Source organism: Nerophis ophidion, linkage group LG04 (genome assembly GCF_033978795.1).
Source record: "Nerophis ophidion isolate RoL-2023_Sa linkage group LG04, RoL_Noph_v1.0, whole genome shotgun sequence".
Classification (NCBI taxonomy): domain Eukaryota; kingdom Metazoa; phylum Chordata; class Actinopteri; order Syngnathiformes; family Syngnathidae; genus Nerophis; species Nerophis ophidion.
This window is the reverse complement of record NC_084614.1, coordinates 57,489,730-57,506,282: the sequence shown is the minus strand read 5'-3', so window position 1 is coordinate 57,506,282 and position 16,553 is coordinate 57,489,730.

The window sequence follows — 16,553 nt, the reverse complement described above, 5'->3', positions numbered from 1 at the left end:
CTCAATATGAAAAACATTTGTAAAGTTACAAGAGATTTAAAGTTAGTATTATTCGCGGATGATATAACAGTGATTTGTTCAGGAGAGATCACACAGAAGATAATACAAATATAACAGAAAAAATGAACAAATTAAAAAAATGGTTTGACAAAAACAGACTATCATTGATTCTCAGTAAAACTAAAATAATGCTATTTGGTAATAATAGAAGAGAAAGTCAAACACAAATACAAATAGACGGAATAGAAATTGAAAGAGTAAATGAAACCAAATTGTTAGGTATAAGATTGATGATAAATTGAACTGGAAATCTCATATAAAAAATATACAACATAAAGTAGCAAGAAACATGTCAATAATTAATAAAGCTAAATATGTTCTAGACCAAAAACCTCTTCATATTCTCAACTGCTCACTAGTGTTACCGTATCTGAGTTACTGTGTAAAAATATGGGGAAATAATTACAAAAGTACACTTCATTCACTAACAGTGTTACAAAAAGATCAGTTAGAATAATACATAATGTTGGATATAGAGAACATACAAACCCTTTATTTATTGAATCAAAGATACTGAAATTCCACGACATAGTGAATTTGCAAACAGCTAAAATTATACATAAAGCAAACTATAACCAGCTACCCAAGAATATACAACAATTTTTCTCAACAAAAGAGGAGAAATATAATATTAGAGAAAAATATAATTTAAAACATTTGTATGCACGTACAACACTTAAGACCTTCAGTATATCTGTTTGTGGAATTAAATTAATGAATGGATTAAGCAAAGCAATCAAACAATGTACTAATATGATCCACTTCAAGAAACTCTTCAAACTTAAAGTGATTACAAAGTACAAAGAAGAAGAATCATGATAAACATTCTGAATTTATTCATCCATCCATTCTTTCATTCTCAAAATAACCTTACTTATCTCATCGTATGGAATACAACTTACTTCACCAATTATTTATTTATTTATTTTTATTGTGATACTTATGGAGTATATCGTGAATACATTGAGAACAGGAAGTGAACAAAAGTTTTAGCAACTGTTTTGTAAAAGAAAAAGGGTAGGATTAAATAAGCTCTGCTTCTTCCTACTCCTTTTCGAACATGTTGAAAAGAGAAACTGGAAATTGTGATGTATCATGTGTATGCTTGCATGTTCGAAATAAACTCAACTCAACTCAACTCAACTCAAAATTGTTTAAAAAAATCAACACAGTGTTTAAAATGATGCAACAAGAGTATTGCGGGAAAAATAGTTAATAAAAAAAAACTACCAGCACTGAGTTAATAATAATGCAAAAGAGGAAATATGGGGAAATTGAGGGTTTTTTTTCAAAATGAAACACTTTGAGTTATAAATGATGCAAAAATCTGCGATGAGGCGGCGACTTGTCCAGGGTGTACCCCGCCTTCCGCCCGAATGCAGCTGAGATAGGCTCGAGCACCCCCTGCGACCTCAAAAAGGGACAGGCAGAAGAAAATGGATGGTTGGATGGATGATGCAAAAATTGAAGCGAAAGATAATCACCACAGAACCAGAAAATTAACTTGGAAAATCGGCACTATTACAAATACACAGTTATAGCATAGTATAGTAAGGTTAGTATAGTTATAAAAAAACAAAATATGTTTTCACTTAAATGCTTAACTATATTAACTCAAATATAAGAGCATGCTAAATATAGGACTACTCATTTTCGAGACCCGCATTTGGAATAAAAAAAACAAGTTTTATAATGAGGGCATCATGTGTGTGAATGTTGTCTGTCTATCTGTGTTGGCTCTGCAATGAGGTGGCTACTTGTCCAGGGTGTACCCTGCCTTTTGCCCGATTGTAACCGAGATATGCTCCAGCGCCCCCCGCAAACTCGAAGGGAAAAACGATAGAAAATGGATGGCTGGATGGAATGAGGGCATCATGACCGGTCTCTTCCGGTCATGTCCTGTGTTTAGTTCGGTTTCCAGTGCTCTTCGCTATCCTTTGTTTACGTTCTTGTTGCTAGGAGCACTTGACCTCACACATCGATTTCTGTTTGTTGATTAGTGTCTCCTCCTGTTGCTATCACTAAACACTCCCCTTTTCTGTCTGTCTCGCCCTTGCAGTCCTTGCGAAATTTTAGTTCGATTTTGCCAGACTGTTCGGCTTTATGCTGCTCCCTTTGCTAAAGAAATCTTCATTTGTGCTTTTTGCTCCGCGTACACTTTTCCTGCAGCACGCCACTATTGTGTTTTAAATCATCATCTTACCTGCATGCTGCTTTCTTCTCCTTTTCTTCCACATCCTGGGGAACATAACCATTGGAGCAATGGAGCCAAACATGACAGAGAGGTTCTAACATGGAGGTTCCACTGCAAATTTAAATAAATATCTGTTTGCCAGATTGCTGACAACCTTTGAGACATTTTTCAGTGGGTCTCTGTGTGAAATCTCTCTGGGTCACTGGTGTGTGTTTGTGTGTGCGTATGCGTGTGCAGGTGTGTAGTTGGCAAGCAGAAATCATCTGACTTGCTTGGGGAGAATATCATCTATTCTAACTTTTATAGGAGGAAAATTACAGTCCTCTGTTCAAAGGGTTAATGCCTATAAAACACCACTAAGTGATGTTATTGTTTTCGCACACTCCTTTTCTTAGAAAACTTATGGAAACACTGGACTTGGAAGATGTTCATTCAGTTTATTTTGTAGAAAAAAAACAAATTACACTTCGAATGAAAATCTGCTGGCTTAGAGGATTACGAAAAGAAATCAAGTATATACATTGTCATAGTCAGTAACAGTTACATTTTTAGATCCAGTAAAGTGAAGAATGGAATTTTGAGCAAAATATTATGGAATCATCCTGTAGTTTAAATCTGTTCATTAGTCTGCATGTTATGAAGGAGTGTTTACACCTTGGAGAGCTACTGACAGACTGGTGTCCAAACTGTCAGACCTTGGTCTATCGAACTCCATCTGCATGTGGATTAAGGACTTCTTATCCAACCACCCCCAGAGGGTGCAGATGGGCCGCCACATGTCATCAAGCCTATACCTCCACAAGGCTGCGTCATCAAATTTGCGGATGACAACACCGTAGTGGGGCTCATCTCGGGGGTATACGAGGCTGCATTTGGGATGAGAATGCACATCCTGAGAATACTTAGGAACAGCCACTTCTCACAGGAAATGTTGGTGTCCTTCTACCGGTGCTCCATTGAGAGCATCCTGACCTACTGCATCTGCGTGTGGTTTGGCAGCTGCGCGGCCGCAGAGAGAAATGCGCTCCAGATGGTCGTAAACACCGCCCAGAAGATCATCGGATGCCCCCTCCCCTCCCTGGCTGACCTGTACAGCTCCCGCTGTCTTAGGAAAGCACAGAGCATCATGAAAGACCAATTCCACCCTGGGCACTGCCACCTAGAACTGCTACCCTCGGGCAGACGCTATAGGGTGCTAAAAGCGGGCACAGATAAACTAAAAACAGTTTTTACCCAAGAGCCATACTAGCATTAAACAGGCCCTTAGTGAGCACAATGTGTCCGTCATGTCCTCATGTGTCATGTCATTATTTTTCGGACTATAATGTGCAATAATGTTGGACTGTGCAATATATTCCAAATTGCCTCTTGATAAGTGCAATAATAATGAACTGTGAAACAGAATAATGTGCAATAACCTGTCACCTTACACCTCTGTCACTTCTATATCCGTTTGTATATATATATATATATATATATATATGTGTGTGTGTGTGTGTGTGTGTGTGTGTGTGTGTGTGTGTGTGTGTGTGTGTGTGTGTGTGTGTGTGTGTATGTGTGTGTGTGTGTGTATATATATATATATATGTATTAATGTAAATGTATATATGTGTATATGTACACATATGTGTATACATGTGTATATATATGTATATATGTGTATGCATGTGTATGTCTATTTATATATGTATGTATATACAGATATATATATATATATATATATATATATATATGTGTGTGTGTGTGTGTGTATGTATATGTATGTTTAAGTGTATATATGTGTATGTATGTGTATACGTATATATGCGCATATGTATGGATATATGCATGTATGTAGATATATACATATATAAAAAATATATATCTTCTTGTTTATCTTTTTTACTATTTATATTACTATATTATTGTGTATGCACCTTAGGGGATCTGCTCCAATTCCGTTGTTCTTTGAACCTGTTCACTGTAATAATGACTATAAAACTCTATTGTATTCTATTGCACCAGGTGGATTGGTGGATTGACATGAATCATAGCTCCTCCACGAACAAATGTTAACTGAAACCAATGAAAGTATGCAAGAAGCAAATCATTACGCAATGTTGCAAAATGTGTTGATTGTTTACAGTCAGCTGTGTCTAAAATCTGGACCAAGTACAAAAACACGGGAAGGTTGTTAAAGCCAAGCATACTGGTAGACCAAAGAAAACATTAAAGTGTCATGACAGAAAACTTCAAGCAAAACCAAACAACAACAAAAATTGGCGGAAACTGAAAAAAAAACACTTCAACGCAATTGGATTTAAATAAAGGACAAAGTAAATAAAGGCAGTCATTGACGCCTAAACAGAAAAAACAAGATTAAAGTGGGATAAGGAAAAAGAGTTGTGGATTAGGAATGACTGGATGAAAGTCATATTCAGTGATGAATTGCAAATCTGCATTGTACAAGTTGATGATGTAGGAACTTTTATTTGGTGCCGTTCAAATGAAATTTATGAAGACGACAGCCTGAAGAAAATATTCACATTCCCACAGTCATTGATGATATGAGGCTGAGTGTCAGATAATGGCACTGGGGAGAGGACTCTCATTACTCAGAGAGTTCAGAAAAGTCCTCCATGATTGTTGTTGCCCAGGACTTCCTCAGCTGTCCGCCAAGGAGCTTGCGCCAATAAGGGAGTGGAGATCACAGGAGGACATCGTGAACCAGTTCACGCTGCATGACCAAACCCTCTTAATCACTGTTGCAACAGCGAAAGAAGATGCCAGAGTTTCAAGCGTTGACAAAGACAGTGGAGCGGAACCGTAAGATGCAGTGGAGGCAGTCATTGTCAAAACATCCAGCTTTTGTTAATCAGTTACCCTCATAGGCAACGTTTCACCGCCATAGAGGAGAATAGTTTGAACATTGGCTTGGTAGATTCTCCCTTTGGTCACCAGCACTATCTCCCTTCTTTTCCCACAGACACACCCAAAAGAGGATCTGGCGGCACCTATGCGATGCACAACTTCAGCTTCATCATGTCCTGTCGGAAACGTCATTGACCCAAGGTAGTCGTAGGACTACTCGTCCTCCAGGTCGACGCCCTCAAGAGAGATTGGGTGCAGATTGGGTATCTGCCAGGATCAACGACGTCATCACCTTTGATTTGGCTCCATTGATTCTGAGACCAACCACGTCACAGCATTGTGCAGACAGTCAAGACCACATTGCGTCTCGCCACCTGTAGATCCTATCAGGACAGTGTCTTCTGCGTAGGCCAGGTCCGTCACGACGGCCCTTTTAAATTGAAAATTTGTGTTGAAAATGAAAAAAAAAAGGTCTATGGTTAGACTCCAACCTGCAATGCTGATCCGACAACAGCAATCAGAGAAAGTCATAACAATAAGATAAAGATAAAGAATACCGTTGTCACGCGTTGCGGCGCACTTGCTGCGCTGAGTTGCCACTTCGTGGATGCACACACGACGAGTCAGCAGGATTGCAGGTAAGAATTGTTTTTAATATAATAAAACAAAAGAACACTGACACCAAATGGAAAAATAAAGCGTGTGCCTACGCACGGGAAGCTAAAGCTAAAACTTAGCAGGACACAAAAGAACAAACAAAAGACGTGCCGAGCGCACGCGAAGCTAAGGCGGAACTTAGCACAAAGGAATCTCTAAAACATGGGAACTTACGTGACTGTTGCATTTAGCAAACAATGAGCCGAGGTCGAACTGAGGAATCAGGTGGGCTTGAATACACAAATAATAATCAAAAACAGGTGTGTGACAGGAGCCCGTGAGAAGGAGCACATTATGTTGCCATGGTGACTAAACAAACGGGGAGGTGCTCAAACACAAGGAATCGGCAGAGTCCAGAACTAAACATGAGCAAAGACATATAAACGGCAAAACAATAAACGATCCGCATAGCGGATCGTGACACTACCCCTCCCCCATGGGGAAGATCCCAGATGCCCCAAAAATCCTAACGTACAACCCCCCCCCCCACAACGAGACAGTCCAAAAGAGAAGGGAGGGCGGAGGGAGGACCTGGTCGAGGGCTGTAAGTCCTGCATCCTTGACTCCACCAAGGACACCACAGGCAGCGGCGGCGGGTGGGACACCGCCACCACAAAAGTCTTGGCGGGCGGGCCCGCAGAGGCCACATCCGTGGCTGACGAGGACCAGGGTGCGTCCTGCGAGGAGGAAGCCCTGGGTAGGGCCACCACCATGGCCGGCGTGGGGGTGGACGCACCCGCCGAGGAGGACGCCCGTGGTACGGCCACACCCGTGGAGATGGAAGCACCCAGCGAGGTGGACGACCTGGGCACGGCCACACCCACGACCGACGTGGAGGCAGATGCGCCTGGCGAGGCGGGCGACCTGACGCTCGGCGTGGACCTGGATCCCGAGTTGGACCTCGGCGCTGACCAGGACATCGACGTCGACCTGTCTTGGACATGGGCTTGGAGGCCGGCTCGGGCTTGGAGGCCGGCTTGGAGGCGGGCTTGGGCTCGGGCTTGGAGGCGGGCTTGGAGGCCGGCTTGGACTCTGGCTTGGACTCGGGCTTGGACTCGGGCTTGGACTTTGAGGCCGGCTTAGACTCGGGCTTGGACTTTGAGGCCGGCTTGGACTCGGGCTTGGACTTTGAGGCCGGCTTGGACTCGGGCTTGGACTTTGAGGCCGTCTTGGACTCGGGCTTGGACATGGAGGCCGGCTATGACTTGGACTGGCCATTGGGCTAGGTGCTAGCATTGGTGCAGGTGGCTCGTCTGTTGGTGTGGGCGGAGCCAGCGGCAAGGCAGGCAGCAACCTCGATGGGAGGAGGTCTGTCTGTCCCACTGACACGCCATCAGCCTTGCCCCCCACCCCCTTCAGGAAGCAGATTCCAGATGCCAGATGGAGCGGGTGGGGGGGGGAATCTGTGCGAGCTTGGAGTCTGTCGAGGGCATGGGAGGGTGGGCGCTTGGAAGCCTGGGAGCTGGCCTTGTGCGTGTGCGCCGCACACGTCCCTCAGGCAGATTTACAGCAGGTGCCGGGGAGGAAAAAGCCACATGGGAAGCACCTGGCAGTCGCTGCTGAGGGGGAAAGTCCTGCACTTTTTTTCTTGTGCACGCACCTGCGCGGCGCCTGGTCGGCGCTGGAGCCCTCGCCTCACGGGTGGCGTGACGTACCCGCGCGGCTGACAACGCGCTGAGGAGAACGTCGGGGTGGCTTGTGAGTGGAGGCGGAAGCGGTCCTCCGCGTCCGCTATCCTTGCCATCAGTAGCCCCCATGCCACCACAGCTTCGGCGGGAAGATCCTCCTCCGGCAGCTCTATCTCGTCCTCACTCTCCCATGGACGAGAGTCTGCTCGGAGCTCCCGGAAGATCTCCATTTTTCCCTCATCGGAGAGGAACACCTGTTCTTGCTGGGGCTGGATTAGTAGGAAGTGGCCTTTGTTGGCTCGGCTCATTCTGTCACGCGTTGCGGCGCACTTGCTGCGCGGAGTTGCCACTTCGTGGATGCACACACGACGAGTCAACAGGATTGCAGGTAAGAATTGTTTTTAATATAATAAAACAAAAAACACTGACACCAAATGGAAAAATAAAGCGCGTGCCTACACGCGGGAAGCTAAAGCTAAAACTTAGCAGGAGACGAAAAAAAAAAAGACGTGCCGAGCGCACGCGAAGCTAAGGCGGAACTTAGCACAAAGGAATCTCTAAAACATGGGAACTTACGTGACTGTTGCATTTAGCAAACAATGAGCCGAGGACGAACTGAGGAATCAGGTGGGCTTAAATACACAAATAATAATCAAAAACAGGTGTGTGACAGGAGCCCTTGAGAAGAAGCACATTATGTTGCCATGGTGACTAAACAAACGGGGAAGTGCTCAAACACAAGGAATCGGCAGAGTCCAGAACTAAACATGAACAAAGACATATAAACGGCAAAACAATAAACGATCCGCATAGCGGATCGTGACAACCTTTAAGTCACTCGTTAAGCCCATGACCCAAACTATAATAGTGGTGTGTTTTTTTTGTCGGTTTTTAATGATTCCATATTACTTTCCTCAGAATTGAGTGTTTCCATGATTTAACACTGCTGAATTTAAACATTAGAACTGTTACTACAGTAGTTGCGTTTCCATTACCCCTGGAAATGCGCAAAACCTATATATCGCAATAAGAAACCTGGTAATAGAAACACTCATATTTTGAAAAACCTCTCAAATATCGCTAAAACATTTTTGCGCTCACATTGAGTGGGTTTTGAGGCGTCTTAATACTAAAGTTTTTTGCAAAAACATGATGGAAACACTTTTTTTTGCACTTAGAGGGCACCTAGACGCCGAACTGGCTGGGAACCGATGCAGGATGGTTCGTCTTGATATCGCTTCCCATTGGTCGAGTGAGGCAACATCGCCTCACCGGGATAATAATAATAATAATAATGGATTAGATTTATGTCGTGCTTTTCTATTGTTAGATACTCAAAGCGCTCACAGAGAAGTTGGAACCCATCATTCATTCACACCTGGTGGTGGTAAGCTACATATGTAGCCACAGCTGCCCTGGGGTAGACTGACGGAAGCGTGGTTGCCAGTTTGCGCCTACGGCCCCTCCGACCACCACCAATCATTCATTCATCATTCATTCACCAGTGTGAGCGGCACCGGGGGCAAGGGTGAAGTGTCCTGCCCAAGGACACAACGGCAGCGCTTTTTTGGATGTCAATAGGTGGGAAGCGAACCTGCAACCCTCAGGTTTCTGGCACGGCCGCTCTACCCACTGCGCCATGCGCCGGTCCGTCTCAGAGAGACCCACATTCTTGTACAATGCCAAAGGGGCCAAAAGGAGGTTGGTCTTGAGCGATTACCCACTGCCTTGGTCTTACTTTAACATCACAGTCACAGCAGTTACTGCAAAATACCAAAGACTATAAAAATGGGACCCATTGGCTCCCTGCTTGGCACTCAGCATCAAGGGATGGAATTGGGGGTTAAATCACCAAAATGATTCCCGAGCGTGGCCACCACTGCTGCTAACTGCTCCCCTCACCTTCCAGGGGGTGAACGTGGGGATGGGTCAAATGCAGAGGATAATTTCGCCACACTTAGTGTGTGTGTGACTATTGATGGGATTTTAACTTTAACTTTAATGACTACCGCAATTTATTTTCTTGTTTTCTTTTAATGTTTCTTAAAGCTAGAAAGTTTCCACGACTATAGTTTTGTGTCTACAATTTTTTCGACACCATTACACAACTGAATGAACATCCTCCAAGACGGACGATGCAACATTTTGTGTGTTAGACATTTTTTAAAGACTGACTGCTTTTATGTAACAGATGCCATCCAGTGTATTGCTTAAAGCCTCAATTCCAGATGACGCCTTCGTGAGCTCATTGGCTCGCACTGCTCAAACAATTTGTGGACACTGGTTCAAACCCAGCCTGTACGGGAGGACCATGGGTACATTTATACTTTATTTTAGTTTAATTTAGTCAAATCTTTGCAGTAGTTTGTACTTGTATGACATTTAAAAATGGTATTTCACACAGAGGAGATGGGAAATGAAAGATAAGAGAGGTGGTAATCCCAAGCAGGTTATATGATATAATTGAGGTCTTGAGGCAGACATGAGACGTCCTTGTGTCTTTTTATCCCCAGAGGTTGTCACACTCAAGCGCGACAATGTCCTCTCATTCATCCACCACTTTTCTGGGAATCCCTTCAATATTTCTGTAGGTCCTTAAAAAAAAAATATCCCTAATTTGATTCCCACCCTCACCTCATCATCCAAAACCACGCCGAGGAAGACAAAAGCAATGACAGACTTCGTTTACTTCAGATAATGACTTTACCGATAATGAAGTGCTGTGTTGTGTCACCTCTATTCACACATTGTCGCCCTTTGATGTCTTTTTTTTTTCTGTCTTTTTTTTTAAGTGGAAGGCACAAATTAAGAGCTGCATGTACACCAGCAATGCCCACTCGCCTCCCTTTAACTTCATTAAAATAACATCTTCTACAACTGATAGAGACAACTTTAGTTGCCTTGGAGACAGACCACATTTATAGCATCAATATGTCCTCTAATCAGAAAAATGTGCAATATTATACGCTGTGTGAAAAACCTGGTTTATGGATAAAGTGGTATGTGTTTTCCAGTCTAATCCCTCACTTGCTCCTTACATGACTTGCCTGGAATCACTCTGCCACCTTCTGGAAAAAAATGTTTTTACCTCAACTATATCAAATTTTTATGTATTTATTTTATTCATTATTAATTATTTTATCTCAATTATTTAAATTTTGCTACTCTCACTCAGGTCTCCATAAATGCGGTTCGGTCGGTAGAGTGGCTGTACCAGCAACTTGAGAGTTCCAGGTTCAATTCCCGCTTCCGCCATCCTAGTCACTGCCGTTGTGTCCTTGGGCAAGACACTTTACCCACCTGCTCTAAGTGCCACCCACACTGATTTAAATGTAACTTAGATATTGGGTTTCACTATGTAAAGCGCTTTGAGTCACTCGAGAAAAGCGTTACATAAATAGAATTCATTGTACTTTTTCTATGACAGATAATGGATAAAAAACAATCTGTAACAGGGTTAAACTGTTTCAATGCATCATAGAACAAAAAAAGCATGTCAGATATTTCCCTTTCATTTTTCAGTGAATAATACATGAATTTTAATGATGAAATCACGGCATTTGCCGGATTGTTTGGCTTTGCCAGAGGTCATTTTCCTCGCTGTTCTCTTTGCGGTGCAGCTGGTGCGCACAGCTTTCAATCTCAACCTGTGCCTCTGACAGGACTTCATGTCCTCTTGCAGGCGAGTTGCACGTTGCCGCTAAAAAGCTGTTCTCCTTTGGTGTCCTTTCTTTGCGTCCCGTCCGCCGCGTATAGAGCAGAAGATGCCATCTGCTTGAGACGCCGCAATTTCATGGGAACAACCCCGGCATCCTTCGCTGCGGCCTTTATGAGACACATCAAGGACAACTCGCTAATAAAATCTGTTTGTGAATATGTGCATGGTTGAGTGTTTGTGGAGGAAGTGCGAGAGGGTGCCGGGGTCACTGTCCGCCCCCTATAACAAAGTGTGCTGTTGTTAAATTACACTGTTGGATGCTCGTAAAACACTTAAATGCATCATTCACGGTGCAGAGATATGCCGTTTTTATTGTTTGCAGCTACCGGAGGTGATTTTTACAATACAGCAAAAGCACCAAAGTCAAAATCCCCAAAACTTGTACTATCAATATGGCGAAAATATGCTTTGACAGTAAAAAAATGTATAGCTCTGATGTGTATTTATGTTCGCAACAAAGATCCAAATAAGGGTGAATAAATAGCGTGTGCAAACTTAGAAATTGTACAATCAGTGATTGCATTGCATGTGATTTACTCAGACTGTGTGTACTATTGAAAACAAGTGCAAAAGGGGTGCAAACCACTGTAATTAAAAATATGTTTTTGCTTGAATTCCGGCTGTCACCATGGACACTCATTTCCATGTGTCCATGGAGACACTCATTTTCTTCCACATTTAAGTATGGCATCATACGGTCCAACCTTTGCGTTTCTTCATGTTGACATGCAGCACATAAATATAATATGTACCTCCTTTTCTATGTATAATGAAGTGTGATATAGACTTAGACTTAGACTTAGACAAACTTGAATGATCCGCAAGGGATATTGTTTTATAGACAACAGAACCTATTTTTAGCACACTCTGGGAGAAGCTGCGGTGTTGCGATGGTGCCTACGGAATGTTCCAGACACAGGAAAATGCTTATTGCAAGATGTTTTTTCATATAATAATATATTTATAAATGAAGTCCATGTGGCGGTCCTGGATAAAAATATCCGTCACTTTCTGGTAAAAGTTTCCTTATCTTCCTTCCGTTTTAAAAGTTGTGTAAGAGTTCAACATAGTTGTTGCGATTAGCAGAGCTTATACTCTCATCATTTCCGCGAAATGCTCGCTGCTGTTTGGCGAGGAAGCAGGTCGCATTGATGAGATCTTTTAAAATCTCTTGGTTCTCTTTTACCTTAGCATTGTGGACATCGATGTTGTTCATCCAAAGCCAAGTTTATCCTCGTCATCTCAAACGTTTTTAGTGCAATCTGACTATGAATATGAATATGAATATGAATATGAATATCAATATATCTGAATATGAGCGGCCAACCGCTCATGTTCTGAGGCTTCTTTGCAAATGTTTAATGTTTTTTTTTTTTAATTGTTTAGGTCACAAAATCACATTTGAGTCCACACAATACCAAAGGTTGAAAAAAGAAGGCAAGGAAATCAGAAAAGGTGTTTTTTTTTTTGCAGAACCTCTGCAAAGCCAGTCTTTTTGCGTATACCACTTAGTTTGGAATGAGCAGGTAACTTATAGGGACGGCGTGGCGCAGTGGGATAGTGGCCGTGCGCAACCTCAGCGTCCCTGGTTCAAATCCCACCTAGTACCAACCTCGTCACGTCCGTTGTGTCCTGAGCAAGACACTTCACCCTTGCTCCTGATGGGTGCTGGTTGGCGCCTTGCATGGCAGCTCCCTCCATCAGTGTGTGAATGTGTGTGTGAATGGGTAAATGTGGAAGTACTGTCAAAGCGCTTTGAGTACTTTGAAGGTAGAAAAGCGCTATACAAGTACAACCCATTTATCATTTAACTTTCCCATCCTGTTGATTGAAACAAATACATTCAGCTGCAGCGTTAGTCTTCCTTCGCTTGAAAGTCCACTTTAGAACACTGTTTAAGTGTGGATATCCCTCCACCCCAGCAGACGATGGCGTGGAACACCGCAGAGGCCCACCACAGTGTATATATTTATTTTACTTTTTATTCATTACTGTATGTAAAAGTGGCTGGTTGCATCAGCTCCGCTACTTTAATGTCTTTCATGTCCTTTGTGTTCTTTGATGTTTGATGTTTCTCTCTTACACACATGTAAGAGGATGTGTACTATGGCTATGAGTTGTTTTTTTCCCTTTGCCTCAGTCTGGACCCCCTCCCCAGGCTTAGACCGATTTTTTAATTTTATTTTATTTTATTTTAATATTTTATTATGTATTTTTTCTCCCATTCTCACTAGCCCCTAGAGAAAGGAGCTTGATGGTCAGAAGTGAAAATCAGTAGTAGCAGATCAGATGGTGTTGATGAGTCTGATGGAAGAGGAAACAAACGGTCCCACTAACACAGCCACACAGCAAAAGGAAGAAGTTAGGTTACAAAAGAGAGGTTATGAAAAAGAGAATGATTTCAATGTGAAGAATACAATTCATTTCAAACCAATTACATCCAAAATGTATTTTACTAAGTGAATTCTAACAAATAGCACGTAGCAGATGCATGAATGCTAATGGCTAGGGTTGCCAAACTTCCCTTGAAAAACGGAATGGTCTCGTATTTAGAAACAAAAGTATGCGTATTGACCTCACTACCGTGAAAATTAAATATTATCTGTAAAATATGATTAATCGGTGCTTTCCAACAGCAATAGCTTCACAACAGCCAGACTTACCGCTCACCTGTCAAACTCACTGCCGTTTTTTTGGTATCTGTTCTGCCTTGGTTGCTCTCACTGACTCAGCGTGGCAGCCGCTCGCCAGCTAGATTAATCTCCAAGTCAATCAATCAAAGTTTACTTATAACGCCCTAAATCACGAGTGTCTCAAAGGGCTGCACAAGCCAAGACCACAATTACATCCTCGGCTCGGATCCCACATCAGGGCAAGAAAAAAATTCAACCCAATGGGATGACAACAATGAGAAACCTTGGGCGACCGGTGCAATGGACGTCGAGTGGATCTACCATAATATTGTGAGAGACCAGTCCATAGTGGAGCTAACATAATAGTGTGAGAGTCCAGTCCATAGTGGATCTAACATAATAGTGGGAGAGTTCAATCCATAGTGGATCGAACATAATAGTGGGAGAGTCCAGTCCATAGTGGATCTAACATAATAGTGGGAGAGTCCAGTCCACAGTGGATTGAACATAATAGTGCGAGAGTTCAGTCCATAGTGGATCTAACATAATTGTGTGAGTCCAGTCCGTAGTGGATCTAACATAATAGTGAGAGAGTCCAGTCCACAGTGGATCGAACATAATAATGTGACAGTCCAGTCCATAGTGGATCTAACATAATAGTGTGAGAATCCAATCCATAGTGGATCTAACATGATAGTGAGAGAGTCCAGTCCATAGTGGATCTAACATAATAGTGCGAGAGTCCAGTCCATAGTAAGTTTAACATAATAGTGCGAGAGTTCAGTCCATGGTGGATCTAACATAATTGTGTGAGAGTCCAGTCCATAGTGGATTTAACATAATAACATAATTTTTATCCATCCATTTCCTACCGCTTGTCCTTTTCGATGTCGCGCTGGAGCCTATCGCAGCTGCATTTGGGCGGAAGGCGGTGTACACCCTGGACAAGTTGCCACCTCATCACAGGGCCAACACAGATAGACAAACAACATTCACACTCACATTCACACACTAGGGCCAATTTAGTGTTGCCAATCAACCTATCCCCAGGTGCATGTCTTTGGAGGTGGGAGGAAGCCGGATTACCCGGAGGGAACCGACGCAATCACGGGGAGAACATACAAACTCCACACAGAAAGATCCCGAGCCCGGGATTGAACTCAACACCTTCGTATTGTGAGGCACATGCACTAACCCCTGTCCCAATTTTTTTTTTTAAGTGTTCAATTCTAACATTATGCTTCTATTTAAGGACAAATTAACACAATATAGCAAAAAGAAAATAACCACACTGTTTGAGCAGGGATCTCCTTCATAAAAAAAAAAAAAGTACATTTGAAACATTGACAGTCATAATAATACAAACATCTCACCTCTCTTTTTGCCCAAGCAGATCTCAAAGTATTGAAAATTGGAGACCAGGACCCTCTTGTATCAACCTTGCGTACACATAAAAACCTGTCCTATGCCCTTTTTTACGGCTCAGTTGAGATGTTTCAAAACTGACGTTGACATGGAAAATGTCACGGCAACTTCATAGCAGTAGTATGCACATTTCTACAGGCTGTGGATACTTTAGCCACACGCTAAGTGATGCTGGTTAACAGTTCACATAAAAAAGTGCCTACTTTTATACCTCAGTTTTGGCCATTTTTTCCCTAAATGCATACATTTGTCTAAATATGGCCAATGACACGCATTATTTCCTGCATGTCATATTCATCACTAAAGAAAAATTGCATCTACAGGAGAGAATCCCTCTCCCATTTTTAATTATTTTTCTTTTTTTTGAGTCATCAGTTTGAATCGTCCCTCTGTTTCTGACTCCCTCGTTGTCATGTGACGTGTCTGGTATAAATTGTATTTAAGACAAAACAATATTTGTTATTTTGCACAAAAAATTATTACTCTACCATGTGTTTCCCATGTACAGTGGGGCAAAAAAGTATTTAGTCAGCCACAGATTGTGCAAGTTCTCCCACTTAAAATGATGACAGAGGTCTGTAATTTTCATCATAGGTACACTCTAACTGTGAGAGACAGAATATGAAAAGAAAAATACAGGAATTCACATTGTAGGAATTTTAAATAATTTATTCATAAACTATGGTGGAAAATAAGTATTTGGTCAACCATTCAAAGCTCTCACTGATGGAAGGAGGTTTTGGCTCAAAATCTCACGATACATGACCCCATTCATTCTGTCTTTAACACGGATCAATTGTCCTGTCCCATTAGCAGAAAAACAGCCCCAAAGGATGATGTTTCCAACCCCATGCTTCACAGTAGGTATGGTGTTCTTGGGATGCAACTCAGTATTCTTCTTCCTCCAAACACGACGAGTTGAGCTTATACCAAAAAGTTCTATTTTGGTTTCATCTGACCATATGACATTCTCACAATCCTCTGCTGTATCATCCATGTATCCATTTTGGTATAAACTCAACTCATCATGTTTGGAAAAAGAAGAATACTGAGCAACACGATTGATCTGTGTTAAGGAAAGAATGAGTGGGGCCATGTATCGTGAGATTTTGAGCCAAAACCTCCTTCCATCAGTGAGAGCTTTGAATGGTTGACCAAATACTTATTTCCACAATAATTTACAAATAGATTCTTTAAAATTCCTACAATGTGAATTCCTGGATTTTTTTTCCACATTATGTCTCTCACAGTTGAAGTGTATCTATGATGAAAATTACAGACCTCTGTCATCATTTTAAGTGGGAGAACTTGCACAATCGGTGGCTGGCTAAATACTTTTTTGCCCCGCTGTACCGAGGTTACATTGTTATGGGAAACGTACTGCATCC